The sequence below is a fragment of the Mycteria americana genome, unplaced genomic scaffold (genome assembly GCF_035582795.1).
Source record: "Mycteria americana isolate JAX WOST 10 ecotype Jacksonville Zoo and Gardens unplaced genomic scaffold, USCA_MyAme_1.0 Scaffold_39, whole genome shotgun sequence".
NCBI lineage: Eukaryota > Metazoa > Chordata > Aves > Ciconiiformes > Ciconiidae > Mycteria > Mycteria americana.
In genome coordinates, this window is record NW_027445626.1 from 1,121,595 (window position 1) to 1,129,486 (window position 7,892).

A 7,892-nucleotide genomic window follows, 5' to 3' on the forward strand; every position below is an offset into this window, starting at 1 on the left:
AGGTGGGCTCCAGATTTGGGTGGAGGCCAGCTTACACTGGGCATGCCAAAATGTGTGTGGGACTTCAGTCCAAACGTGACAGTGGCAAAGCAGGTGGGCAGGCCAGGCACGTGTAACTGCAAAGGCTGAGGGTGGAAGAAGTGTGGGGCTGTTGGAAGACCTTATCTCCTTCCCCATGGAAGGCCTCCTCCCCACCCGTTTTTCCCCAGCTCAGCTTCACTCCTTTATTCCCAACTCTTCTACCTCCTCCCCTCTGAGCAGCGCTAGGCCATGGGGAATGGGGGTTGCGGTCAATCCAGAACACTTCCTGCCTGCTGCTCCTTCCTTCTCCCACTTTTCCCATGGGGTCCCTCCTACAGGCTACAGTCCTTCAAGATGAATCTGCTCCACTCTGGGCTCTCCACAGGCCACAGTTCTTTCAGGAATTACCCAACTTCTCCAGCATTGGGTCCTCCACAGACTGCAGGGCTTACCTTGTCCACCATGGTCTTCTCCAGAGGCTGCAGGAAAATACCTGCTGTGCTGTGGTATTCTGCTTGGGCTGCAGGGGAATATCTGCTCTGGTGCCTGGACCACCGAGGGGGTGGTTCTCCTCCTTCTTCACCGACCATGGTGTTTGCAGGGCTGTTTCTCACACTTTGTTTTCCCCCTAACTCCTATTCCAGTCTGGCAGTTGTGCCCCTTCTTAAATACATTTTCACACCCGTTCCACCAGCTTTGTTGCTGGGCTCAGTTTTGGCCAGCGGTGGGTCTATTTTGGAGCTGGCTGGACCCAGCCCTGTCTGGCATGGAGGCAGCCCTTGGTCTTCTCTCACAGGTCACACGTGCAGCCTCCTCGCTACCAAAACCTGGACATGGACACCAACGCACTGTGTAAAACTTTGCCTTGCTAAATGACGTCCCCTGGTCCTCCGTCGTGAAGAGATCCAGACTAGTTGCTGGGGAGGAGGAGAGAGCAAGAGAGAAGGCCTTGATGCTGTGAAAGCACTCTTCCGCAAATAGCTACAACACTGGTGTATTATAAACACTGCGTTGGTCACAAATCCCAAACATGGCACCATACAGGCTGCTATGCAGAAAATTAACTCCATCCCAGCCAAAACCAGCACAATGTACCTGGAAATATTTCCCACGATTAGCTGCTCTATCACCTTCCCAGGGCTCGGGGAGAGGCTGACTCGTCTCTTGTTCCCCAGGTCCTCCTTCTTACCCTTCTTGAAAATAGCAGTGACATTTGATTTCTTCCAGTCTTCGGGCACATCCCCATCTCAATGATCAGTAAAAGATTCTTGGGAGTGTCCTCGCAATGACATCTGCCAGCTCCCTCAGCACTCATGGGTGCATCCCATCAGGGCCTGTGGACTTCTGTATGTCCAGTTTGCGTGAGAATTTCCTGACCTGATCCTCTTCCAGCAGGGCTATGTCTGCCTGGCTCCAGGCTTGCCCCCCTCATCTCTGGCACCTGGTATTCCTGAAGGCTGGTCTTGCTAGTAAAAGAGGAGGTGAAGGCGGCATTCAGTACCTCAGCCTCTTCCAAAAGAAGGAAGAGGCAACAGGAGGCAGCAGGAGAAGGAGGAGGCAAGAGGAGGACAAGGATGCAACAGAAGCAACAGGATTAAAAAGAGGAGGAGGCAAGAGGAGGTATGAGGAGGAGGAGGAGTCAACAGGAGGCCACAAGCAAAGGATGAGGAGGAGGACTCAACAGGAAGAGGAGGCAATGGGATGCAAATGGAGAATGAGGCAATAAGAGGCAAGAGTGGGCAAAAGGAGGCAAGAGGAGGGAAAAGGAGATGGACATAACGGGACGTAAAGGACACAAGAGGAGGAAACAAGAGGAGGAGGAGGACGCAACAGGAGGCCAACGGAGTTAAGAGGAGGAGGTGGAAGCAAAAGGAGGCAAGAGGCGGGCACTTGAGGCAAGAGGAGGAGGAGGAAAAAGAGAAGGTCCCCAGATGCAACAGGAGGAGGAAAAGGAAACAGAAGGCACCAGGAGGAAAAGGAGGTGGCAAGAGGACAAAAGAGGAGGGAAAAGCAGGAGGAGAAGGAGATGGAGAGAATAGGAGAAGACAAGAGGAGGAGGAGGAGGAAGAGGCAAGAGGAGGCACCAGAAGCTGGAGAAGAGGAGGCAACAAATGGAAACAGGAGGCAAGAGGAGGAAGAGGAGGCAACCGAAGGCAAAAGGAGCGGGAGAAGGGAATAGGAAGAGGAGAAGGAAGGGAAGGAGGAGGCAACAGGTGGTAACAGGAGGACACAGCAGGAGGAGGCAACAAAAGGAGGAGGCAAGTAGAGGCAACAGAAGGAAGCAAGAAGAGGAGGAAAAGAAGGAGGAAGCAACAGAAGGCAAAAGGAGGAGGAGGAAGACACAGAAGGTAACAGGTGGAGGATGAAGAAGAGGAGGAGGAGGAGGAGAATTAGGAAAGGTCAAAGCAGGTGGCAAGAGGAGATAACAGGATGAGGAGGAGAATGTGGAGGAGAAGGAGGAGGAGGAGAGGAGGAGGCAACAATGAGCAACAGGAGGTAAGAGCAAGAGGAGGAAAAGGAGGCTGCTGGAGGCCAGAGGACGCACCATCAGGAGAAAGAGAGGGAGGTAAAAAGAGGCAGAGCAGGGAAGAGGAGGAGGAAGAAGGGGTGGAAAGAGGAGGCAAGAGGAAGCAAGAGGAAAAGGATGATGAGGAGGAAAAGGCAAGAAGAGGAGGAGAAGGAGGAGGCGGCAGGGGCAACAGGATGGTGGGGCAACAGGAGGCCACAAGAGGAGGAAGAGAAGGAGGAAGCAAAAAGAGGCAAGATGAGGCAACAGTAAAGAAGGAAGCATAAGAGGAGGAAGGGGAAAAGGAAGAGGAGGAGAAGAGAAGGGGGAGGAGGTGGAGGAGGAAGAAAAGGTGGAGGAAGAGAACGAGAGGAGGAGGAGAAGGAGGAGGAGGCAACAGGAGACACGAGGAGCCAAAAGGAGAAAGAGGCCTAGGATGCAACATTGGGTCAGCACCAGGCAACAGGAACAGGATGCAGAAAAGAAGGCAAGAGGAGGCAAGGGAAGGCAACAGAAGGAGGAAGAGGATGCGACAGAGGGTTGAGGAGGAGGAGCAGGAGGAAGCAAGAGGAGGTAGCAGAAGGAGGAGAGAATATGAGGCAAGAGGAGGAGGAGGAGGCAACAGGAGGCAAAAGGTGGACAAGGAAACAAGAGGCGACTCCTTTTGCCTCCTCCTCCTCCTGCGGTCTCCTTTTGCCTCTTGGTGCATTCTCCTCCTCCTCCTGCTCCTTTTCTTGCCTCCTGTTGCCTCCTGAGCTCCCCTTTTTTCCCTCTTGCCTCCTCTTCCTTTTTCCTCCTACTGTTGCATCCTGTTGCTTCCTCCTCTTCTTGCCTCCTCTTTCCTCTTATTGTCTCCTGATGCCTCCTCCTACACCTCCTCCAGATTTCTGCTCTTGCCTCCTCTTGCCTCCTACCTCACCTCCTCCTCCTCCACGTACCTTCTCACTAACCCAGGATCTGTCCGTTGGCCACCTTTGGTTCAAAAAGAAACTACTCCTCTCTTCCACCTCCCCCTCCTCAAAAAAGTAGGGTAAATAGATATGGAGCATAGATGACTTAAGGACAGTATTGTAATCTTCACCTGATAACAAGGAGAAGAGAGGGTACAACTAATTCCAAAATATCCTTGAGAACTTCATTTTTCCTTGTCTCCAAAGCTCAGCCTGCGTACAGCTTGAAAGGACTACCTCAAATCTCCGCAACCCAAATCCCTCCAACCTTTTCTCAGCGAAGGTCTTTTAGCCTTTTAGCACTTCTGCCCGGCACTTCAGCACACTGCCCAGTCTCTGTTCTTTAGCTGGGTGAAGTCAAGGCACTCCCTTGCAACGCCTTCCCTACAAAAGCCTTCTCTTCATGCTGATCCCACTTGTATCACCTCAGGGTATGTACGGCTCCATCCTCCTTCTGCAGAGCTCCATTGCATGGGCGGTTTTCCTCTTTCTTTCATGCTCATTCACCTTCACAACCTTTTTGTATTGTATGCATAGCAAATATTGTCTGAAGCAACACATCAATCCCCCACAGCTTCACCCATTTTCCATTGCAGGCTGAGATATTTCTCCTCTTTGAGCAGACATTGTGCAAAGCTGCTCCACAGATGGAAACACACTTCAGTGCTGCATATTCATTTGGGCTAAGAAAGACATTAACATATATTCTGAGCTAGTTTTTCAAAGACACAGTTTCCAAGTGGCAAGCAGATTCAATACATAAATGCCGCGAGCCAAGAGAGAGGGGAAACTAGGGGAAGCTGTATTGTCTAGACTCACAACTTCTCTGTCAGTGAAGTCCCACAGCCTGGGGGAGGTTTTCAGTAGTTGGCCCTATGGGAAGTTTTGTTCCTTGGGCCTCTTGGCTTGAGCCTGCTGCATTCACTTTCCCAGCAAAGGGAAAAGTTCCAGTTCAGCTATGAAGCTTTTGCCCATGCTGCCTGGAGAGCCAGGACACTTGTGTCACACAACAGCCAGTGTCAGAGTGAAGCTGGAGGAAGTGTGAATTGGAATGACTTGGGCTCAAATGGAAACTCAAATGCTGAGCTGTCAGGACCACACTGGCTGCAGTTAGATGTAGGTTACCTGACACCCCTGTGACTTCAGAGGAACTCTAGTTGGCAGAGTTCCTCACAGCCCTCACTGGGGGCAAGGTGTCAGGGAGAGGGGAGCACGTTTCCGTTTCCCACATCCCAGGACAGTGCCCAAACCATCCTCCCCTTGCCCTCTGGCATCTCATTTCTTGAGATGCACATTGGCTGGGGCTTCTGGCAGTAAACCTTCAACAACCCTTCAGGTGCTTGGGTGATTTCCTTAAGACGATCAGTATCTAAGGAAGAAGAAAAAGCAACACAAAGCAACCTACAAACAACCCGCCAACATGACTCTGACTAAATCTCAATAGCTGCAACATAGCAGTTTGCATCTCTGATAGCCACTCTGGGCAATGCCAGTTCAATCAGTAGTTGCAATGTAAGCCATCATACCCCATCCTCAAGGACAACTCTAAAGCAGTTCAGATGAAGGGTGGTCTTTGAAAAGTCACTGGTTGCATCCCCAGCTGGCATGGACACTGCTGATTCCCCACTCCACAGTGGCAGAGCTTGGATCCCTTCTCGGGACACACTTCTTGCCAGGAAGCCGCAGCCATGGGGGTATCTCACCTGGTTCTTACTGGCACTTCACTCAGCATCCATTATGGTGTACATCTTTCTTTTCTGTGTCTACTCTGTCCACACATCAGAATCACAGAAAGACAAACAATTCATAAAAGTTTCTCATAAAGCCCTTCTTACAGGAAGGAAGTCTCCCCATCAGATCAGAGGGAGCCAGGAAGATTGCCATCAGCACTAGGAAGATCCACGAAGCTCAAGGCCTTTTCTGAAGTGCAGCAAATTCTTGCAACCATGATTTGAGCCTGGAAGTTGGAAGGAGTTGATGTGTGCGGGTGGAGGAGGAATTAGTGTGTTGTGGGAGTATGTCAGGGCCCTTGCACAAATCAAGGATGGTGGAAACATTTCCATCTTGTGCACATGCATCCGCCGAGGAAATGGGGAAAGCCCGCTGCTGGGGCTGGATGTGCTCAGTCATGCCCCATGAGCTGACCTTGCTCTCTTTTGCAAGGAAGAAGAAAATAGGAGGACTCAGTTTGCAATATCTAAGTCAGCCAGTGGGAAACAAATAAGTAATGACATTGTTGGAGGGGGGGTCGGATTATGAGAAGGAAAGAACGGGGAAGTAATGATTTCTATGTTTAAAAAATGGGGAAACTGAGACCCAGCTTGTGTATATTTCTTCTGCAGAAATATCTACTTTTTTTTCCGAGGGGCTGACCCTATCAGACTAGCTTTCACAGTTCCCGTCTGCTAGAAAGGCCAGAGAACACGAAGGATGGGATTCATCTACTCGCATTTAGACATGCCCAGTGGAAGGGCTTGAGTCAGCTGCCCACTTCTCACTGCCAATCTGGACATGCCCTAAGGAATCCCAGACATGGAACAATCCCACCCCTCAGCTTGTCTGGGTAACGGAAGAGAAATCAGCATGTCTAGAGTAAGTTTTCTCCCAGTCCTGGGCAGGTGTGGCATTTCAACAGCTCCCGCTTGCAGCATCCCAGTTGTGTCTACTTGAAAGAAAGAAGAAAGGCAGGGAATGTTTTTACACTCTTCAACACCGGACCTATCCTTCTTTAAGACACAAATGCTCTTCTCCCACTTCTCATTCCCCAGACACTCCCAAGATTCTGCACTTGTAAAGATATGCCTGGCACACAAAATATGCACTTACGAGTTGTCCACACTTGACACAACCACAACCTGATTATTCCTGGTGGATCACAACTAGTATGAGCTCTCGATGCAGGCCACAGTTTTTCTGAGTGCATTTCCAAGAGCCCCCTTGACTTCCCTGGTCCGCAGGCTGTAGAGGAGTGGATTGACCATGAGTGTGAGGATGGTGTAGAAAAAGGAGAGCACTTTCTTGAGCTGCCTCAATGAGGCTGTTCTGGGAATCATCTAGACAACAATGAGGGTACCATAGAAAAGAGTCACCACGATGAGGTGAAAGGAGCAGGTGGAGAAGGCCTTCTGCCTCCCCGTGGTGGCTGGGATCCTCAGGATCGCAGCTATGATGCAGATATAGGATGCCAATGTGAATACAAATGGGAAGACTACATCCAGAAAGCAGATGATGAAAGTAACCAGTCTCAGCACGGTGCTGTCACTGCAGGCAAGCTCTAGCAATGGGGCAAAATCACAGAAGAAATGATCACTTGCATTGGGACCACAGCACTGTGACTTGAAAAATAGCCTGGTGACTATGGTAGACATCAGTAATCCTGCTAGCCAAGAGCCAGCCACCAGCTGGAGACAGAGCTTCCAGTTCATGAGGCTTGCGTAGAGCAGGGGTTGACATATGGCCAAGTACCGATCAGCCGACGTGGTGGCCAGCAGGTAACACTCGGTACCTGCAAAACTGCCAAAGAAAAAGAGCTGTGTCATGCAGCCTTGAGCAGAAAGGGCTCTGTCCCTGCTTAGGAAGCTGGCCAGCAGCCTGGGCAGGATTCTGGAGGTATAGCACATTTGCACACTGGAGAAATTCCCCAGGAAGACCAACATGGGAGTGTGAAGGTGCTGATCTGCCACCAGCAGCACAACAATGAGGATGTTAACAAACATGGTAGCCGTGTAGATGATGAGAGAGAGGAGAAAGAGAGGCACCTGAGCTTGGGGACATTACGCAGTGCCAGCAGGAGGAACTCCACTGGTGATGTCCGGTTGTCCCATTCCTCTTTCTCCATGAAGCACTGTAGGACTTTCTTTTCCCCTCTTGGCAGGAAGGGAACCTGAGGAAGGGCATGCGCTTCTGTGTTTGTTGCAAAAGGAACTGGGAAGCAGCGACTGCCAGAGACAACATGGAGGTTTTCCCTCATCTGCCTGAATTCACAATTCGTTTAGGGGCTCCATTCCTTGTGAAAGGGCAGGAAGAGGTTCTCTGAGAGGGCCAAACTACTCTTCTTAGAAGAACCTCCTCTGATTAGAACGATGATTTGCCACAATGAGGTGCCTATTTCTGTGGAATGAAAGAGAAGGTTCATTTGCTCACATTACGTGATGACGTTTGAAGTTCTTCCCAGTAGTACCCAGCACAGGCGTTAGCCATGTCCTGCTTTTAAGCAGCAGAAAGATGGGCCAGACAGGAAAGACCCATCATGCAAAAAAGCCTTTAGGGGAACGCATCGTGCCATAGACTCTTTCTTCACACTGAGGAAGAATGGACACGAAACAGGATTAGCGCTCTCAACTCCCTGAAGCATTTGCTTTCTGATGAGCCCATTCTGTCTCTGGACAGTGCATCTCTTTCCACGGAGCAAGAGT

At 50.6% G+C, this 7,892-nt stretch overlaps 1 pseudogene; it reads right to left on the bottom strand.

The window, feature by feature from the left end:
* Window positions 1–6,356: 6,356 nt before the first annotated feature.
* Window positions 6,357–7,315, bottom strand: LOC142403594 (olfactory receptor 10A7-like; annotated as a pseudogene).
* Between the last annotated feature and the right edge of the window lie 577 nt (window positions 7,316–7,892).